At 37.7% G+C, this 22,993-nt stretch overlaps 1 protein-coding gene across 3 annotated transcripts in view; it reads right to left on the reverse strand.

Annotated features, from left to right (window-relative positions):
- MS4A13 (membrane spanning 4-domains A13) overlaps positions 1-22,993 on the reverse strand; it is a 49,557-nt gene that overhangs the window by 7,243 nt on the left and 19,321 nt on the right. The window lies entirely within an intron of this gene.

Consider the following 22,993-nt stretch of genomic DNA (forward strand, 5'->3'; position numbering starts at 1 on the left):
TATGCGTATACATTGTGGAATAATTACCAAGATGAAGACAGTTAACACATCCATCACTTCACATAATTTTTTTTTGTGTGTGGTGAGAATGCTTAAGATTTACTCTTAGCAACTTTCAAGTATACAATGCTATATTATCAACATATATACATCAAGTCACCATGCTGTACATTAGATCCTCAGAACTGATTCTTCTTACAACTGAAAGTTTGTACACTTTGACCTACATCTCCCCATTTCCTACTCCTCTCAGTCCTCGGCAACCACCATTGTATTCTCTGTTTCTATGAAATTGACTTTTTTTTTTTTAAGATTCTCTATATAAGTGAGATCATACAATATTTGTCTTTCTTTGTGTGGCTTATTTCACTTAGAATAATGCCCTCCACGTTTATCTATGTTGTCACAAATAGCAGGATTTCTTTCTTTTTTATGGCTAAATAATATTCCATTGTATACCTATACACCACATTTTCGTTATCCATTCATCTGTCAAAGGACGTTTAGGTTGTTTCCATATCTTGGCTGTTGTGAATAATACTGCAATGAACATGGGTGTACAGATACCTCTTCGAGGTATTGATTTTGTTTCCTTTGGATATATACCCAGGAATGAGATTGCTAGCTCATATGGCAGTTCTATTTTTAAGTTTTTGAAGAACTATCATAGTGTTTTCCACAATGGCTATACCAATTTACATTCCCACCAACCATGTACAAGGGCCCCTTTTCTCAACATCCTCACCAACTTTGTCATCTCGTCTTTTTGATAATAGTCATTCTAACAGGTGTGAGGTGACATATAATTGTGGTTTTGATTTGCATTTCTCTGATGATTAGTGATATAGAGCACCAGTTCATATGCATATTGGACATCTGAACGTATTCTTTGGAAAAATGTCTTTTCAGGTCCTTTGCCCATTTTTTAATCCAATTGTTTGTTTTTTTGCTTTGAGTTGTATGAGTTCTTTATATATTTTGGATATTAACCCCTAATCAGATATATGGTTTGCAAATATTTTCTCCCATTCTGTAGGTTGCCTTTTCATTTTATTGATGGTTTTCTTTCCTATGCAGAAGCTCTTTAGTTTGATGTAGTCCCACTTATTTTAGTTTTTGTTGCCTGTGCTTTTGGTGTCTTATTCGAGAAATCATTGCCAAGACCAATGTCAAGGATCTTTTCCCCTATGTTTTCTCCTAGGAGTTTTACAGTTTCATGTCTTTAAGTCTTTGATCCATTTTGAGTTAATTTTTGTGAGTGGTGTAAGAGAGAGATCCAGTTTCATTCTTTTGCATGCGGCTATCCAGTTTTCCCAACACCACTTTCTGAACAGACTGTCCTTTTTCCATTGTGTGTTCTTGGTGCCCTTGTCAAAAATTATTTGACTATATATACATAGGTTTATGTTTGGGCTCTCTATTCTAATCCATTGGTCTATGTGCATGTTTTCATGCCAATATCACATTGTTTTGATGACTATAGCTTTGTAATATAATTTAAAATCAGGAAGTGTGATGACTCCATCTTTGTTCTTTCTCAAGATTCCTTTGGCTATTTGGGGTCTTTTGTGATTCCATACAAAATTTTAGGATAGTTTTTTCTATTTCTTAGAAAAATCTCATCGGAATTTTGATAGATTGCATTGAATCTGTAGGTCACTTTGGGTAGTATGGATATCTTAACACTATTAATTCTTCCCATCCAAGAACATGGGGTATCCTTTCATTTATTTGTGTCTTCTTCAATTTCTTTCATCAGTGTGCTAAAGTTTTCAGTGTACAGACCTTTCACCACCTTTGTTAAATTTAGTCCTAAGTATTTTATTGTTTTTGATGCTATTGTAAGCGAGATTCTTTTATTTCTCTTTCAGTTAGTTCATTGTTAATGTATAGAAATGCAATGATTTTTGTATGTTGATTTTGTATCCTACAGCTTTACTGAATTCATTTATTAGTTCTAACAGTTTTTGTGAATTCTTTAGGGTTTTCTATATATAAGATCACGTCATATGCAAGCAAATAATTTTACTTCTTTTCTCATTTGGATGCCTTTTATTTCTTTTTCTTGCCTAATAACTCAGGCTAGCACTTCCAGTACTATACTGACTAGAAACGGCAAGAGTGGGCATACTTGTCTTATTCCCGATTTTAGAGGAAAAGCTTTTCAGTTTTTCAACATTGAGTATGATGTTAACTGTGGGTTTGTCATATATGGCCTTTATTATGTTGAGGTACATTCTATTTTTAATTTTTGAGAGTTTTTATCATGAAACAATGTTAAATTTTGTCAAATGCTTTTTATGCATCTATTGAAATTATCATATGATTTTTAACCTTTCTTATGTCAATGTGGTGTATCACATTTATTTATTTGTGTACATTGACCCATCCTTGCATCCCCTGGATAATCTCACTTGATCATGGTATATTATCTGTTTTAATGTGCTGTTGAATTCAGTTGGATAATATTTGGTTGAGGATTTTTGCATCTATGTTCATCAGGCATATTGGCCTGTAATTTCTTTTCTTGTAGTGTACTTGTCTGGCTTTTGTATAGGGTAATGCTGGCCTTGTAAAATGAGTTTAGAATTGTTCCTTCCTCTTTAGTGTTTTGGAAGAGTTTGAGAAGGACTGGTGCTAATTATTCTTTAAATGTTTGGTAGAATTCACCAGTGAAGCCATCTAGTACCAGGCATCTGTTTGTTGGGAGATTTTTGATTACTGATTCAATATCTTTGCTTGTTATTGGTCTGTTCAGATTTTTTATTATTTCCTGATTCAGTCTTAGTAAGTTGTAGGTTTCTAGGAATTTATCAATTTCTTTTAAGTTATCTGAATTTGTCGGCATATAATTGTTCATAGTAGTCTCTTATGATCCTTCATATTTGTTTGGTATCAGTTGTAATGCATCCTCTTTCTTTTATAATTTTGATTAGAGTCATCTCTTAGTTTCTTCGTCTAGCTAAAGGTTTGTTAATTTTGTTTATCTTTTCAAAAATCCAAATCTTAGTTTCGTTGATCTTTTCTATTGTCTTTCTGTCTCTATTTCATTTATTTCTGCTCTAATCTTTATTACAGCCTTCCTTATACTAACTTTGGGCTTAGTATGTTAATTCTTTTCTAGTTCCTTGAGGTCTAAGTTTAGGTTGTTTGAGATCTTTCTTGTTTCTTAATCTAGGCATTTATTGCTATAAACTTCTCTCTTAGAACTGCTTTTACTGCACCCCACAAGTTTTGATATGTTGTGTTTCCATTTTTGTTTGTCTGAAGATATTTTTTTATTTCTTTTTTGAGTTCTTCTTTCGTCCATTGGTTGTTCAGAAATGTGTTGTTTAATTTTCACATTTTTGTGAATTTTTCAGCTTTCCTCATGTTAGTGATTTGTAGTTTCATACAATTGTGGTTGGAAAAGACACTTGGTATGATTTCAATCATCGTAAATTTGTGAAGATTTGTTTTGTGATCTAGTATATGATCTATCCTGGAAAATGTTCCATGTGACCTTGAGAAGAATGTGTATTTTGCTGCTTTTAGATGGAATGTGCTGTATATGTCTGTGAGGTCCATTTTTTCTAAAGTACAATTCAAGTCCACTATTTCCTTATTGACTTTCTGTCTGGATGATCTATCCATTATTATTATCAATATTATTGCATTGCTATCTATTTTTGCCTTAAGATCTGTTAATAATTGTTTAATATATTTAGGAACTTCAAAGTCACATTTCAGAGGGCGGAGTCAAGATGGCGGCATAGGCAGACTCTGAACTCACCTCCTCCCGTGGACACAGCCAATTTACAACTACTCGTGGAAAAATTACCCCTGAGACAGAACTGAAAACTGGATAAGAGGAACTCCTGCAACAACGGACAATCCTAACTGGGGTAGAAGAGGCAGAGACTCCCTTCTGGAGAGGAAAAATGCCGCCTTCACAAGCCGCCAGCTTCACGGCCGCCGGGAGCAGCTCACAGGTACGCAGCCTCCCTGGAGACGCGGGGTCCTGAGCCGGGGAGCCCCGGCTGTGGGCATTTTGTGGACCCAGCACAATCGAGACCAGCGGCATAATATCTGACTGTGCCTGCTACTAAAGCATTGGGGAGCACCCCCAGAAAACCCGGTTCACAAAGAAACTAAAACTGGCTCTTAAAGGGCCCGTGCACAAACTCACCTGTTCCAGAAAGCATCCTAAAATCACCAGAAAGAAAGGTGCACACTGCTTTGGTGACAAGAGACTCACCTAATAGGCCCTGAGTGCATCTCGGTGAGGGGTGAGACCTCTCCAGGGACTGGGACATTGGCGGCGGCCATTGTTGTGGCCTGGTGTGAGCGTGCTGACACAGACGCCATTGGAGTTTTCCCTGAGACCTGCTAGCCCAGGGTCTGTTCCACCCGCTAGAGCACTGATTTAATCCAGCTCAGCCAGGGCAGGCAGCCCACCCTAGAGACTGGCCCCACCTAACAACAAGCCCTCAGGCAACGTGTGGGCCTGCATAGAGTGGTTACTGGATTTTCTGCAGCCTGGCAACTGAGCTGACTTGAGCGGGGCAGGGTGTGCACAAGGAGCGGGTGGAGAGTGTGGGGTGGTGGCGGAGTGTGTGGGGCTCCCCGCCGTGGAGAGACTGGGTCCGCTTGGGGAGGTCGGGGCGCTCACACGGGGCAGGACTGTGTTGACTGTGTGTGTGGACCTCTGGGCGGCAGGGCTTGTCAGCTGCAGAAGACTTGTGCTTCTCAAAGACCCACAGAGGAGGTTTGCCCCACCTTCCAAAGCCTGAAACAATTGGGTTCTCCTGTTCCTGAGGCCAGCCCCACCCAGCTGCAATCCTCAGAGAGCTGACAAGAGACCTAATAGGCTAGAGGTTTACAGCAATTCTAAGGCCCTGAGCCTAACAACCTGCCACACTGGGGGCCTACTCACTTAAAAGAAATACTGCAATACAAATGTGGTATTAGAACTTACAGCCAACTGTGCTGGGGCTCCCCACACCTGATAAAGAGACTGAAGGGCCCACAACAACTACAAGCAGCTGAGCATTACAACAGCTGGCCAGGAGCATAACTCAGCCTCCCTGGGCGCCTATAAGGAGAACTACCAGGCCACAACAGAAGGACACACGTAGCCCACATAGGGGTCACCCCCTGGAACATCAAGAACTGAGGGAAGCACACTGGAAGCCTCCTAATGCATCACTTACATAAGGTCACCTATCCAAGAGCAGGAGACGTAGCTGACCTACCTAATACGTAGACAAAAGCACAGGAAAAGAGGCAAAAAGAGGAGGCAAAAGAATACATTCCAAGTAAGGGAATAGGACAAAACCCCAGAAAATGAACTAAGTGAAACAGAAATGAGCAACCTACGTGACAGAGAGTTCAAAGTAAGAGTGTTAAGGATGCTCACTGATCTGGGGAGAAGAATAGATGAACTCAGTGAGAATGTCAACAAAGAAATGGAGGATATAAAAAAGAACCAATCAGAAATGAAGAATACAATACTGGAAATGAAAAATTCATTAGAGGGACTCAAAAGCAGAGTAGAGGATACAGAAGAACAGATCTGTGAGCTGGACGAAAGACTAGAAGAAATTACCCAAGGTGAACAGGTAAAAGAGAAAAGAATTAAAAAGAGTGAGGACAGTCTAAGGGACCTCTGGGACAACATCAAGCGCACTAATATCCGTGTTATAGGTGTCCCGGAAGGAGAAGAGCGAGACAAGGGGGCAGAGAATCTATTTCAAGAAATAATAGATGAAAACTTCCCTAACCTAAGGAAGGAAACAGACATCCAGGTACAGGAGGCACAGAGAGCCCCAAACAAGATAAACCCAAAGAGGCCCACACCAAGACACATCATAATCAAAATGTCCAGAATTAAAGATAAAGAGAGAATCCTAAAAGCCGCAAGAGAATGTCAAGTTACATACAAAGGAAACCCCATAAGGCTATCAGCTGACTTCTCAGCAGAAACCTTACAGGCTAGAAGAGAATGGCACGATATATTTCAAGTGCTAAAAGGAAAAAACTTACAGCCAAGAATACTCTACCCAGCAAGTTTATCGTTCAAAATGGAAGGAGAGATCAAAATTTTCCCAGATAAGCAAAAATTAAAGGAGTTTGTCCCCAAGAAACCAGTGTTACAAGAAATGTTAAAGGGACTGATTTAAGGGGAAAAGAGAAGACCACAAATAGGAAAAATTATCTATTTCCACGATTAGAACGTAATGGATACAAATGCACAAAAAAGAGGTTAGATATGATATCAAAAACATAAAAGGAGGGAGGAGGGTAGTTAAAGAGTACAGCTTTCAGACAGAGGTCAAACTAAAGGGACCATCAATTCTGTATAGAAGAAGTAAGGAACAGAGAAGGACTACTTAAACACTGAGAAAAAAAAAAGAAGTTAAAAAATGGCAGTAAGTACATACTTATCAATAGCTACTTTAAACGTCAATGGACTAAATGCCCCAATTAAAAGGCATAGGGTGGCTGACTGGATAAAAAAACAAGACCCATATATATGCTGCATACAAGAGACACACTTCAGACATAAAGACACTCACAAACTGAAAGTGAAGGGATGGAAAAAGATACTCCACGCAAATGGCAATGAAAAGAAAGCTGGGGTAGCAGTACTCATATCAGACAAAATAGACTTTAAAACAAAAACTGTAAAACGAGACAAAGAAGGGCATTACATAATGATCAAGGGAACAATCCAACAAGAGGATATAACACTTGTAAATATCTACGCACCCAATGTAGGTGCACCTAAATATATAAAGCAATTATTAACAGACATAAAAACAGAAATAGACAGTAACACAATAATAGTAGGGACTTTAACACTCAACTTACACCAACAGATAGATCATCCAAACAGAAGATCAATAAGGAAACACTGGCCTTAAACGACACCTTAGAACAGATGGACCTAGTAGATATATACAGAGCATTCCATCCAAAAACCGAAGAATACACGTTCTTTTCAAATGCACATGGAACATTCTCCAAGATTGATCACATATTAGGCCACAAAACAAGTCTCCATAAATTTAAGGAGATTGAAATAATACCAAGCATCTTTTCTGACCACAACGGTATGAAACTAGAAATCAACTATAGGAAGAAAATCAGAAAAGCCACAAATACATGGAGATTAAACAAAATGCTACTGAACAATGACTGGGTTAACGAAGAAATCAAAGAAGAAATCAAAAAATACCTGGAGACAAATGAAAATGAAAATACGACATGCCAGAATTTATGGGATACAGCAAAAGCGGTTCTAAGAGGGAAGTTTATAGCGATACAGGCCTATCTCAACAAACAAGAAAAATCTCAAATAAACAATCTAAAAATGCACCTGAAGGAACTGGAAAAAGAAGAGCGAACAAAGCCCAAAATCAGTAGAAGAAGGGAAATAATAAAAATCAGAGCAGAAATAAATGAAATAGAGACCAAAAAACAATAGAAAAAATTAATAAAACCAAGAGCTGGTTCTTTGAAAAGATCAACAAAATAGACAAACCTTTAGCTAGACTCACCAAGAAAAAAAAGAGAAGACACAAATAAGTAAAATCAGAAATGAAAGAGGAGAGGTTACAACAGACACCTCAGAAATACAAAAGATTATAAAAGAATACTATGAAAAGCTATATGCCAACCAATTCGACAATCTGGAAGAAATGGATAAATTCTTAGAATCATACAACCTTCCAAAACTGGATCAAGAAGAAGTGGAGAATTTGAATAGACCAATCACCAGTAAGGAGATCGAAACAGTAATCAAAAACCTCCCCAAAAATAAAAGTCCAGGACCAGACGGCTTCCCTGGTGAATTCTACCAAACATTCAAAGAAGACTTAATACCTATCCTTCTCAAACTCTTCCAAAAATTGAGGAGGGGGAAGCTCCTAACTCATTCTACGAAGCTGACATTACCCTGATACCAAAACCAGACAAGGACAACACAAAAAGAAAATTACAGGCCAATATCACTGATGAACATCGATGCGAAAATCCTCAACAAAATACTAGCAAATCGCATACAACAATACGTTAAAAAGATTATACACCATGATCAAGTGGGATTTATTCCAGGGATGCAGGGATGGTTTAACATTCGCAAATCAATCAACGTAATACACCACATTAATAAAATGAAGAACAAAAATCACATGATCATCTCAATAGATGCAGAGAAAGCATTTGACAAGATCCAGCATCCATTTATGATAAAAACTCTGAATAAAATGGGTATAGAAGGAAAGTACCTCAACATAATAAAGACCATATATGAGAAACCCACAGCTAATATCATCCTCAATGGTGAAAAACTGAAAGCCATCCCTCTAAGAACAGGAACCAGACAAGGATGCCCACTGTCACCACTCCTATTTAACATAGTATTGGAAGTCCTAGCCAGAGCAATCAGGCAAGAGAAAGAAATAAAAGGGATCCAAATTGGAAAGGAAGAAGTGAAACTGTCACTATTTGCAGATGACATGATTTTATATATAGAAAACCCTAAAGAATCCACCAGAAAACTTTTAGAAGTAATAAACGAATATGGTAAAGTTGCAGGATACAAAATCAACATACAAAAATCAGTTGCATTTCTGTACACTAACAACGAAGTAGCAGAAAGAGAAATTAAGAATACCATCCCATTTACAATTGCAACAAAAAGAATAAAATACCTAGGAATAAACTTAACCAAAGAGGTGAAAGATCTGTACACCGAAAACTATAAAACATTTCTGAAAGAAATTGAAGAAGACACAAAGAAATGGAAAGATATTCCGTGCTCTTGGATTGGAAGAATTAACATAGTTAAGATGTCCATACTTCCTAAAGCCATCTATAGATTCAATGCAATCCCTATCAAAGTTCCAACAACATTTTTCACAGAAATAGAACAAAGAATCCTAAAATTCATATGGAACAACAAAAGACCCCGAATAGCTAAAGGAATCCTGAGAAAAAAGAACAAAGCTGGAGGTATCACACTCCCTGATTTCAAAATATACTACAAAGCTATAGTAACCAAAACAGCATGGTACTGGCACAAAAACAGACACACAGATCAATGGAATAGAATCGAAAGCCCAGAAATAAACCCACACATCTATGGACAGCTAATCTTTGACAAAGGAGCCAAGAACATACAATGAGGAAAAGAAAGTCTCTTCAACAAATGGTGTTGGGAAAACTGGATAGCCATATGCAAAAAAATGAAAGTAGACCCTTACCTTACACCATACACAAAAATTAACTCCAAATGGATTAAAGACTTGAATGTAAGACCTGAAAATGTGAAAGTTCTAGAAGAAAACATAGGCAGTACGCTCTTCGACATTGGTCTTAGCAACATCTTTTCAAACACCACGTCTGACCGGGCAAGAGAAACAATAGAAAAAATAAACAAATGGGACTACATCAAACTAAAAAGCTTCTGCACAGCAAAGGAAACCATCAACAAAACGAAAAGACAACCTAACAATTGGGAGAAGATATTTGCAAACCATACATCTGATAAAGGCTTAATCTCCAAAATATATAAAGAACTCATGCATCTCAACAACAAAAAAACTACCAACCCAATTAAAAAATGGGCAAAAGACCTGAACAGACATTTCTCCAAAGAAGATATACAGATGGCCAACAGACACATGAAAAGATGTTGAAAATCACTAACTATCAGGGAAATGCAAATCAAAACTACAATGAGATATCACCTCATGCCCGTCAGAATGGCTATAATTAACAAGACAGGAAACAACATGTGTTGGAGAGGATGTGGAGAGAAGGGAACTCTCATACACTGCTGGTGGGAGTGCAAACTGGTGCAGCCACTATGGAAAACAGTATGGAGATTCCTCAAAAAATCAACGATAGAACTACCATATGATCCAGCTATTCCACTGTTGGGTATTTATCCAAAGAACTTGAAAACACCAATTTGCAAAGGTACATGCACCCATGTGTTCATTGCAGCGTTATTCACAATAGCCAAGACTTGGAAGCAACCTAAGTGCCCATCAAGGGACGAATGGATAAAGAAGCTGTGGTATATATACACAATGGAATACTACTCAGCCATAAGAAACGACGAAATCCAGCCATTTGTGACAACATGGATGGACATTGAGGGTATAATGCAAAGTGAAATAAGTCAGAGGGAGAAGGCCAAATACCGTATGATTTCCTTCATTAAGTAGTAGATAATAACAACAATAAACAAACACATAGGGACAGAGATTGGATTGGTGGTTACCAGAGGGGAAGGGGGGAGGGAGGAGGGTGAAAGGGATAATTCGGTGCATGTGTGTGGTGATGGGTTGTAATTAGTATTTTGGTGGTGAACATGATGAAAAAAAAAAAAGTCACATTTCAAATGAGCATGAGTATGGGGACGTAAAGAATTTGTGACCATTTGTGCAATCTACCAGTTATCAATTCTCTATACCCTCTCCTTTCTCTTGGCTATATGCAAGCTCAAGTTTCTCCTAACCTTCTTGAAAGTATAAATAGTGTAAATTAGTTTACCTCTTATTTCTCATTTTTCATATCCTGTTAAATCCTTTTCACTTCCTGCAATTTGGCCCAGATATAAGTACCAACAATTTTTTATTTGCCATTTCAAATACTTGATACACTTGAATCCCTACGTTGGAATTCACTTCTCCTTTGGCTTTCATGATACTATAACTCTCTAATTTTCTTTTCTTTCTATGACCATTGCCTAGATTCTGTTGCATCTTCTTTCTTGTCATGAATCTCAAAATTAGTTTTCTTCAGTGTCCTCCCCTCAGTACTCTTTACTACTTATTCAATACTTTCATCCTGGCTGGTTTCACTCATTCTCATACTAAAAAAAAGATTGGGTTGAATTAAATGTACAGAAGGCTGAACGCATCAAGTATACAGCTAGATGAATTAACCAAAGTGAAAAGCCACGTAACCCCCATCTGATTTAAGTAAGAAAACATTACCGTCTGTTGAGAAGCTTCCCTCCAGCCTGTGATACCTTTTATTTAACTTTTTTTTTGTAATAATTTTAGATTCACAAAGCTTACAAGGATAGTACAGAGAGATTCCCATGTTGCCTTCACCCAGTGTCCCCAATGGTTACACCTTACATAGTTATAGTACAATATCCAAACTGGGAATTTGATATTGGTATTATGTGTGTGTATAGTTCCATGTCATTTTACTATATGTAAAATGTAACCTCTACCACAATCAAGATACAAAACTATTCCAGTACCACAAAGATCTCCTTCAGGGTACCTCTTTGTAATCAAATTCATCCCCGTCCTCCTCACAATCCTTAAGGCCTGGAAATAAGTAATCTGTTTTCCATCTATATATGTTTGTCATTCAAGAATGTTTATATAAATAGAATTATACAGTATGTAACCTTTTTGAGATTAGCTTATTTTCACTCTTGAGAAAGCTTTATTTCACTCTTTCATTAAAGTTGTATTTGTTAATATTTTAAGAATTTTTGCATTTGTATTCATGAGGGATATGGTCTGTGGTTTTCTTTTTTGTACTGCCTTTGTATTGCGTTGCCATCAGAGTGATACTGGCATCCCAGAATGAGATGGGAAATATTTCCTCCTCTTCTATTTTCAGAAAGAGATTGTGTAGAATTGGTGTTAATTTTTCTTAAAACATTTTATAGAATTCTCCAGTGAAACCACGTAGGCTTAGAAATTTCTTTTGCAGGAGGTTTTAAATTATCAATTCAATTTTTAAAGTAGTTATAGGGCTATTCAAATGATCTATTTCATGTTAGGGAGTTGTGGTAGCTTGTACTTTTCAAGGAACCGGTCCATTTCATGTAACTTGACAAATTTATGCATATAGAGTTGTTTGTAGTATTCCCTTATTGTCCTTTTGATGTCTGCGGGATCTACAGTGATATCTCTTGTTTCATACTTTATGTTAGTAATGTGTTTCTTCTCTTTGTCAGTCTTGTCAAAGTTTTGTCAATCATTTCAAGAACCAGCTTTTTGTTTCATTTTTGCTATTTTTATGTTTTCAGTTTCGTTGATTTCTTTATATTTTTTCCTTCCTTCTGCTTGCTGTGGGTTCATTTTGCTGTTTTTCTAGTTTCTTGAGTTGAGAGCTTAGATTATTGATTTAAGGCTTTTTCTATTTTCTAATGTAAACATTAAATGCTAGGAATGTCACTGTTTTAGCTGTATCACACAAAATTTGATATGCTACATTTTCATTAACATGTAGTTCAATCATTTTTAAAAATTCCGCCTGAGACTTCCTGTGGATTATTTAGAAATGTGTTGTTTAATTTCCACCTTTTCTTCTGAAAAGTTACCACTGTCTTAGCTTCCAACAGGTATTTTACTTGTTTTTGATCTTTAGGCAAATTGAATCTAGAAGTATGTACTACTTTGTGTTTGACAACATTTTGCTCAACATTAAATTTGTGAAATCCATTCTACTACTGATGAGCATTTGGATTTGGAATTTTAGATTTTTTCTAGTTGGGGTTCTGAATACTGATTCTGTGATTATTCTATAAATATTCTTGTCTTTTGTTGAATATATGTACTAATTTTTAGGCTATAAACCTAGGAATGGTGTTTCCAGTATTAGATATTCTTAAACTGTTATCCAAAGTGGTTTTAACAATTTATATATTTCTACCACCAGGATATGTAAGTTACAGGTTCTCCACATCATCCCAAAGAGTTGATATTATCACTCTTTTTCATTTTTTTGCCATTCACGTGGGTGAGTATTGTTATATTTTATTCAGATCTTCTATCTCTTATTGATTTTTTGTGTGTCTGCTGGTTCCATCAATTATTGAGAAAAAGTTGCTAAAATTTTCCCTGTATAATCCTGGATGGTCTATTCCTCATTTTAGTTCTTTCAACTTTTGCTTTATGTATTTTAATGATATGTCATTATTTACATACAAACATAGAATTATATCTTCCTAGTGGATTGACACTTATTTGATGAAATTTACTCTTCATCCCAAGAATTTTTCCTGCTTTAATATTTACTCTAATATTAGCTTATCTACCTTTGTTCTCTTTCTTATCTTTCCTTTCTTGTCTTCTTTTGGATTTCTCATATATTTTTATTTCATTTTTAGGAACTATTAGGTTGCTATGCAGTCTTTTATTATTCTTTTAGAGATTACAACATGCAACCTCAATTTATTAAGGGCTGTTTTAAATTAGTTCTTTACTGCTTTCCAGATAAGGCAAGGATCCTAGAACACTTTAACACCATTTATCGCCTGCCTTGTGTTATTTCAGTTCTCTTTTAAATATATTTTAGTGTGCCTAGAAATTATTGTTTATATGGTCACTATTCATTTATATTTACTTAGGTATTTATCCTTTTTTAATTTTACTTTTTTCTTTCTTGCTTCTTTAAGTTTCCATCTGGGATCATTTCCCTTTTGCCTAAAGAACACTTGCTAAAATTTCAATTCAACGCTGATGACTTTGGTTTTTATTGTTTTTGTTAACAAGTCAGCCGCCATTTTTTTTGTTTGTTTATTTTTTTATTTTTTATTTTTTTTTAATTTTTTGTTTATTGCAGTAACATTGGTTTATAACATTGTAAAAATTTCAGGTGTACATCATTGTACTTCTATTTCCGCATAGATTACATGATGTTCACCACCAAAATACTAATTACAACCCATCACCACACACATGTACCGAATTATCCCTTTCACCCTCCTCCCTCCCCCCTTCCCCTCTGGTAACCACCAATCCAATCTCTGTCCCTATGTGTTTCTTTATTGTTGTTATTATCTACTACTTAATGAAGGAAATCATGCGGTATTTGACCTTCTCCCTCTGACTTATTTCACTTTGCATTATACCCTCAATGTCCATCCATGATGTCACAAATGGCTGGATTTCATCGTTTCTTATGGCTGAGTAGTATTCCATTGTGTATATATACCACAGCTTCTTTATCCATTTGTCCCTTGATGGGCACTTAGGTTGCTTGCAAGTCTTGGCTATTGTGAATAACGCTGCAATGAACACATGGGTGCATGTACCTTTACAAATTGGTGTTTTCAAGTTCTTTGGATAAATACCCAGCAGTGGGATGGCTGGATCATATGGTAGTTCTATCGTTGATTTTTTGAGGAATCTCCATACTGTTTTCCATAGTGGCTGCACCAGTTTGCACTCCCACCAGCAGTGTATGAGAGTTCCCTTCTCTCCACATCCTCTCCAACACATGTTGTTTCCTGTCTTGTTAATTATAGCCATTCTGACGGGCGTGAGGTGATATCTCATTGTAGTTTTGATTTGCATTTCCCTGATAGTTAATGATTTTGAACATCTTTTCATGTGTCTGTTGGCCATCTGTATATCTTCTTTGGAGAAATGTCTGTTCAGGTCTTTGCCCATTTTTAATTGGGTTGGTAGTTTTTTTGTTGTTGAGATGCATGAGTTCTTTATATATTTTGGAGATTAAGCCCTTATCAGAAGTATGGTTTGCAAATATCTTCTCCCAATTGTTAGGTTGTCTTTTCGTTTTGTTGATGGTTTCCTTTGCTGTGCAGAAGCTTTTTAGTTTGATGTAGTCCCATTTGGTTATTTTTTCTATTGTTTCTCTTGCCCGGTCAGACTTGGTGTTTGATAAGATGTTGCTAAGACTGATGTCGAAGAGCGTACTGCCTATGTTTTCTTCTAGAAGTTTCACAGTTTCAGGTCTTACATTCAAGTCTTTAATCCATTTGGAGTTAATTTTTGTGTATGGTGTAAGGTAAGGGTCTACTTTCATTTTTTTGCATATGGCTATCCAGTTTTCCCAACACCATTTGTTGAAGAGACTTTCTTTTCCCCATTGTATGTTCTTGGCTCCTTTGTCAAAGATTAGCTGTCCATAGATGTGTGGGTTTATTTCTGGGCTTTCGATTCTATTCCATTGATCTGTGTGTCTGTTTTTGTGCCAGTACCATGCTGTTTTGGTTACTACAGCTTTGTAGTATATTTTGAAATCAGGGAATGTGATACCTCCAGCTTTGTTCTTTTTTCTCAGGATTCCTTTAGCTATTCGGGGTCTTTTGTTGTTCCATATGAATTTTAGGATTCTTTGTTCTATTTCTGTGAAAAATGTTGTTGGAACTTTGATAGGGATTGCATTGAATCTATAGATGGCTTTAGGAAGTATGGACATCTTAACTATGTTAATTCTTCCAATCCAAGAGCACGGAATATCTTTCCATTTCTTTGTGTCTTCTTCAATTTCTTTCAGAAATGTTTTATAGTTTTCAGTGTACAGATCTTTCACCTCTTTGGTTAAGTTTATTCCTAGGTATTTTATTCTTTTTGTTGCAATTGTAAATGGGATGGTATTCTTAATTTCTCTTTCTGCTACTTCGTTGTTAGTGTACAGAAATGCAACTGATTTTTGTATGTTGATTTTGTATCCTGCAACTTTACCATATTCGTTTATTACTTCTAAAAGTTTTCTGGTGGATTCTTTGGGGTTTTCTATATATAAAATCATGTCATCTGCAAATAGTGACAGTTTCACTTCTTCCTTTCCAATTTGGATCCCTTTTATTTCTTTCTCTTGCCTGATTGCTCTGGCTAGGACTTCAAGTACTATGTTAAATAGGAGTGGTGACAGTGGGCATCCTTGTCTGGTTCCTGTTCTTAGAGGGACAGCTTTCAGTTTTTCACCATTGAGGATGATATTAGCTGTGGGTTTCTCATATATGGTCTTTATTATGTTGAGGTACTTTCCTTCTATCCCCATTTTATTCAGAGTTTTTATCATAAATGGATGCTGGATCTTGTCAAATGCTTTCTCTGCATCTATTGAGATGATCATGTGATTTTTATTCTTCATTTTATTAATGTGGTGTATTACGTTGATTGATTTGCGAATGTTAAACCATCCCTGCATCCCTGGAATAAATCCCACTTGATCATGGTGTATAATCTTTTTAACGTATTGTTGTATGCGATTTGCTAGTATTTTGTTGAGGATTTTTGCATCGATGTTCATCAGTGATATTGGCCTGTAATTTTCTTTTTTTGTGTTGTCCTTGTCTGGTTTTGGTATCAGGGTAATGTCAGCTTCGTAGAATGAGTTAGGGAGCTTCCCCCCCTCCTCAATTTTTTGGAAGAGTTTGAGAAGGATAGGTATTAAGTCTTTGAATGTTTGGTAGAATTCACCAGGGAACCCGTCTGGTCCTGGACTTTTATTTTTGGGGAGATTTGTGATTACTGTTTCGATCTACTTACTGGTGATTGGTCTATTCAAATTCTCTACTTCTTCTTGATCCAGTTTTGGAAGGTTGTAGGATTCTAAGAATTTATCCATTTCTTCCAGATTGTCGAATTGGTTGGCATATAGCTTTTCATAGTATTCTCTTATAATCTTTTCTATTTCCGAGGTGTCTGTTGTCACCTCTCCTCTTTCATTTCTGATTTTACTTATTTGTGCCTTCTCTCTTTTCTTCTTGGTGAGTCTAGCTAAAGATTTGTCAATTTTGTTGATCTTTTCAAAGAACCAGCTCTTGGTTTTATTAATTTTTTCTATTGTTTTTTTGGTCTCTATTTCATTTATTTCTGCTCTGATTTTTATTATTTCCCTTCTTCTACTGATTTTGGGCTTTGTTTGTTCTTCTTTTTCCAGTTCCTTCAGGTGCATTGTTAGATTGTTTATTTGATATTTTTCTTGTTTGTTGAGATAGGCCTGTATCGCTATAAACTTCCCTCTTAGAACCGCTTTTGCTGTATCCCATAAATTCTGGCATGTCGTATTTTCATTTTCATTTGTCTCCAGGTATTTTTTGATTTCTTCTTTGATTTCTTCGTTAATCCAGTCGTTGTTCAGTAGCATTTTGTTTAATCTCCACGTATTTGTGGCTTTTCTGATTTTCTTCCTATAGTTGATTTCTAGTTTCATACCGTTGTGGTCAGAAAAGATGCTTGGTATTATTTCAATCTTCTTAAATTTATGGAGACTTGTTGTGTGGTCTAATATGTGATCAATCCTGGAGAATGTTCCATGTGCCTTTGAAAAGAACGTGTATTCTTCGGTTTTTGGATGGAATGCTCTGTATATATCTACTAGGTCCATCTGTTCTAAGGTGTCGTTTAAGGCCAATGTCTCCTTATTGATCTTCTGTTTGGATGATCTATCCGTTGGTGTAAGTGGAGTGTTAAAGTCCCCTACTATTATTGTGTTACTGTCTATTTCTGTTTTTATGTCTGTTAATAATTGCTTTATATATTTAGGTGCACCTACATTGGGTGCGTAGATATTTACAAGTGTTATATCCTCTTGTTGGATTGTTCCCTTGATCATTATGTAATGCCCTTCTTTGTCTCTTTTTACAGTTTTTGTTTTAAAGTCTATTTTGTCTGATATGAGTACTGCTACCCCAGCTTTCTTTTCATTGCCATTTGCGTGGAGTATCTTTTTCCATCCCCTCACTTTCAGTTTGTGAGTGTCTTTAGGTCTGAAGTGTGTCTCTTGTATGCAGCATATATATGGGTCTTGTTTTTTTATCCAGTCAGCCACCCTATGCCTTTTAATTGGAGCATTTAGTCCATTGACGTTTAAAGTAGCTATTGATAAGTATGTACTTACTGCCATTTTTTAACTTTTTTTTTTTTCCTCAGTGTTTTAGTAGTCCTTCTCTGTTCCTTTCTTCTTCTATACAGAATTGATGGTCACTTTAGTTTGACCTCTGTCTGAAAGCTGTACTCTTTAACTCCCCTCCTCCCTCATGTTTTTGATATCATATCTAACCTCTTTGTTGTGCATTTGTATCCATTACATTCTAATCATGGAAATAGATAATTTTTCCTATTTGTGGTCTTTTCTTTTCCCCTTAAATCAGTCCCTTTAACATTTCTTGTAGCACTGGTTTCTTGGGGACAAACTCCTTTAATTTTTGCTTATCTGGGAAAATTTTGATCTCTCCTTCCATTTTGAATGATAACCTTGCTGGGTAGAGTACTCTTGGCTGTAAGTTTTTTCCTTTTAGCACTTTAAGTATATCGTGCCATTCTCTTCTAGCCTGTAAGGTTTCTGCTGAGAAGTCAGCTGATAGCCTTATGGGGTTTCCTTTGTATGTAGCTTGACATTCTCTTGTGGCTTTTAGGATTCTCTCTTTATCTTTAAATCTGGACATTTTGATTATGATGTGTCTTGGTGTGGGCCTCTTTGGGTTTATCTTGTTTGGGGCTCTCTGTGATTCCTGTACCTGGATGTCTGTTTCCTTCCTTAGGTTAGGGAAGTTTTCATCTATTATTTCTTGAAATAGATTCTCTGACCCCTTGTCTCACTCTTCTCCTTCCGGGACACCTATAACACGGATATTAGTGCGCTTGATGTTGTCCCAGAGGTCCCTTAGACTGTCCTCACTCTTTTTAATTCTTTTCTCTTTTACCTGTTCACCTTGGGTAATTTCTTCTAGTCTTTCTTCCAGCTCACAGATCCGTTCTTCTGTATCCTCTACTCTGCTTTTGAGTCCCTCTAATGAATTTTTCATTTCCAGTATTGTATTCTTCATTTCTGATTGGTTCTTTTTTATATCTTCCATTTCTTTGTTGACATTCTCACTGAGTCCATCTATTCTTCTCCCCAGACCAGTGAGCATCCTTAACACTCTTAGTTTGAACTCTCTGTCGGGTAGGTTGCTCATTTCTGTTTCACTTAGTTCCTTTTCTGGGGTTTTGTCCTGTTCCCTTACTTGGAATGTATTCTTTTGCCTCTTCATTTTGCCTCTTTCCCTGTGCTTGTGTCTACGTATTAGGTAGGTCAGCTACGTCTCCTGCTCTTGGACAGGTGACCTTATGTAAGTGATGGCTTAGGAGGCTTCCAGTGTGCTTCCCTCAGTTCTCAATGTTCCAGGGGTGACCCCTATGTGGGCTACATGTATCCTTCTGCTGTGGCCTGTTTGCTCTCCCTGTAGGCGCCCAGGGAGGCTGAGTTATGCTCCTGGCCAGCTGTTGTAATGCTTAGCTGCTTGTAGTTGTTGTGGGCCCTTCAGTCTCTTTATCAGCTGTGGGGAGCCCCAGCACAGTTGGCTGCAAGTTCTAATACCACATTTGTGTTGCAGTATTTCTTTTAAGTGAGTAGGCCCCCAGTGTGGCAGGTTGTTAGGCTCAGGGCCTTACAATTGCTGTAAGCCTCTAGCCTATTAGGTCTCTTGTCAGCTCTCTGAGGATTGCAGCTGGGTGGGGCTGGCCTCAGGCACAGGAGCACCCAATTGTTTCAGGTTTTGGAAGGTGGAGCAAACCTCCTATGTGGGTCTTTGAGAAGTACAAGTCTTCTGTGGCTGAGAAGCCCTGCCGCCCACAGGTCCACACACACAGTCAACACAGTCTTGCCCCGTGTGAGCGCCCCGACCTCCCCAACCGGACCCAGTCTCTCCACGGCAGGAGCCCCACACACTCTGCCACCGCCCCACACTCTCCACCCGCTCCTTGTGCACACCCTGCCCCGCTCAAGTCGGCTCAGTTGCCAGGCTGCAGAGAATCCAGTCACCAATCTACGCAGGCCCACAAGTTGCCTGAGGGCTTGTTGTTGGGTGGGGCCAGTCTCTAGGGTTGGCTGCCTGCCCTGGCTGAGCTGGATTAAATCGGTGCTCTAGCGGGTGGGGCAGACCCTGGGCTAGCAGGCCTCAGGGAGAACTCCAATGGTGTCTGTGTCAGCACGCCCACACCAGGCCACAACAATGGCCGCCGCCAATGTCCCAGTCCCTGGAGAGGTCTCACCCCTCATCGAGATGCACTCAGGGCCTATTAGATGAGTCTCTTGTCACCAAAGCACTGTACACCTTTCTTTCTGGTGATTTTAGGGTGCTTCCTGAAACGGGTGACTTTGCACGTGGGCCCTTTAAGAGCCAGTTTTAGTTTCTTTGTGAACCGGGTTTTCTGGGGGTGCTCCCCAGTGTTTTAGTAGCAGGCACAGTCAGATATTCTGCTGCTGGTCTCGATTGTGCTGGGTCCACAAAATGCCCACCGTGGGGGCGCTCCCCGGCTCAGGGCCCCGTGCCTCCAGGGAGGCTGCGTACCTGTGAGCTGCTCCCGGTGGCCGTGAAGCTGGCGGCTTGTGAAGGCGGCGTTTTTCCTCTCCAGAAGGGAGTCTTTGCCTCTTCCACCTCAGTTAGGATTGTCCATTGTTGCAGGAGTTCCTCTCATCCAGTTTTCAGTTCTGTCTCAGGGGTAATTTTTCCACGAGTAGTCGTAAATTGGCTGTGTCCACGGGAGGAGGTGAGTTCCGAGTCTGCTTATGCCGCCATCTTGACTCCTCTCCCCGCCATTCTTTTTATTGCTGTTTTTTGAAGGTAAAATGTCTTTTCTCCTTGTCTACTTTTAAGACTTTTCTCTTTATGGCTGGTTTTATGCAGTTTTACTATGATGTACTTAGATGTGGATTTCTTTGTATTTACTTAGTTTAGGATTGTAACCTTCCTTGAATCAATGATTTGTCATTTTTTTTAATTAACCTGGGAACATTTTCGATGTAATATTTTCAGATATTACTTATTTGCTTTTATTTCTACTCTCTGAAATTCTGAATACAGGATATTGAAACTTTTTACCAGTACCATCTGTCTCTTACTCTCTCCACATCCCGCATTGCATTTTCTATCATTTTGTCAATGCTTCAGTCTGATTTTTCCTTCTGCTCTTTCTTTCAGCTCATTGATTTTCTTGTCAGTTACGTCTAATCGCTGTTACACTCATATATTTAGATTTTAATTTCAATTATTATGTTATTCTCATTTCCACGTGATTCATTTTTATAATTTTCATTTTTCTGCTGAAATCTTGTCATTTAAGATTTTATAATTCTGTTATTTGAATCCATTGTGGGCCTGTGTTTTTTGTTGAATTTCAGTTAATTCTTGTTTTACTTTGATTGAATCCTAGACATTGCGTATGAAAAATTGAAGTGATGATTTGGTGCTCTGGATAATGTTATCTTCCTCTTCAAATGATTTGTCTTTGCTTTGGTAGAATGTTAGATTTGGGGAAGCTTACTTTGATGCAATCTGTAAGTGAGCTGATTTGGGTCTGAGCATCAGTCTTTGAGAGGGATGACCCATTTTTGCTCACCTTTACTGTTAAGATATAGCCCTTCTAGGGATCACAATAGAAAGCCCTGGGTGTTTATGAGCTTCTCACCCTTTGGTGAGCCTGAGCTCCAATTATTGTCTTCACAACCCTACAAGAATACGGGAAGTTCTTCTCAGCTTCTTAACCTCTCACCTGCTGTCTGTGACTCAGAAAGTGCATCTGGGGGATCCAAAAGCCTGGATCGTCTCTTAGTTTCCACTCTGGAATCTTGGCTCTTTAAATCCAGCTCCCTTAAATCCCATATCTCCAATACCTTCAAACAGATGATGTTTTAAAATTGTGGCTTGGTTTTGTTGCATTTTTTGTAGGAAGCTTGGGCTGCAAGCATCTAGTCCTTAATTGCTGGCAATGGAAAACCCTCCATTTCCATATTTTTAATTACCATCAAAATCAACCTCTCTCTACATAGCTAAACTTTCTCCAACCTCCAGAGATGTATTTTCAACTGCTGATTAGACATCTCTACTTTATTTAATTTTTTTTTTTTTGTGAAGAAGATCAGCCCTGAGCTAACATCTGCCAATCCTCCTGTTTTTGCTGAGGAAGACTGGCCCTGGGCTAACATCCATGCCCATCTTCCTCCACTTTATATGGGACGCCGCCACAGCATGGCTTGCCAAGTGGTGCATCAGTGCACAACCAGGATCCGAACCGGTGAACCCCGGGCTGCTGCAGCAGAGCGCGCGCACTTAACCGCTTGCGGCCAGGCCGTCCCCTAGACATCTCTACTTTAATGTCTCATAGTTATCTCAAACTCAACTTATCTAAAACAGAATTTGTCAATTTATCCAATCCTGCTGTCTTCTACATTCTGTATCACTGCAGGTGTCACCCAATCCAGAACAAAGGGTTATTTCAGGTTCTTTTTTCCCTTCATACCTTATGTTTAATCAGTCAACAAAGTTAAAAATTACCCTCTCTTTGTCATTGCTTGTCTGAATCATTGCACTACTTATCCATTACTCTCTCCCACATTCTAGTTGTTCTTATCAAATTTATCCTTTCTAAAGCATTTCTCCCTATTTAATGCTTTTTATCTAATTTATTTTTTATTTAATACCTATTTAATACCTTAAAATCTATTTAATTAGATATTAGTACCTATTTAATATTTTTACCTAAGTAGGTAAAAGTTCCCTACTTAAAAACTTTTCAATGGCTTCCCACTGTCTGCAAGTTCAATACTTTAGTCACCAATCTTTGATGATTTGACTTCTTTATCATCTGGCCTCTTTCTACTTCTCCAACTTTCACTCTTGACCTACTCCTCCCTGTCATTATGTTTTAGTGATATTTATTCATTTTAGCTACTGGAATATACTTTGATCTTTTTCACATTTCTGTTTTTGCATGAGGTAACCCTTCTATTTGAAATGTCTTTCCACCCTTCAATCTGCTTGGTAAACTATGATTAATCCCCTGCTCAGAGGCCATATCCTTCATAAAGCTTTATTCCCTCTTATTTCGCAACAGAAGGATCATCATCTTTTCTGCACTATTTCAATTTTTTCATACTTCTGTTAATACATTTGTAACACTGCATAGTCTTGATTTGTTACCTGTTTGTTTCCTCCTCTAAAATAAAAATTCTTTGTGGTAAGGTACCTTATTAATCTTTGATACTCCAGAGTTAAATATATTCATTAGCACATAGCAGACAATTAATATGTATTGAACTGACAGATATGAGCTAAGCACTGAAATTCTTAGAACCATGAAATCTTAATTTATAGTATTAGATAACAATTGATGAAACCTCTTGAGAGACAAGGCAGAAAATAAAAAACAGCAGCACATTTAAAAGAGAGCTCCATGTAATCACTGGCATGATTAATATTGCTGAGCAAGGCTTTCTGAAGGTCTGTTCCATA

The sequence above is a fragment of the Ceratotherium simum genome, chromosome 34 (assembly GCF_057802395.1).
Source record: "Ceratotherium simum simum isolate JZ-2026a chromosome 34, ASM5780239v1, whole genome shotgun sequence".
NCBI lineage: Eukaryota > Metazoa > Chordata > Mammalia > Perissodactyla > Rhinocerotidae > Ceratotherium > Ceratotherium simum.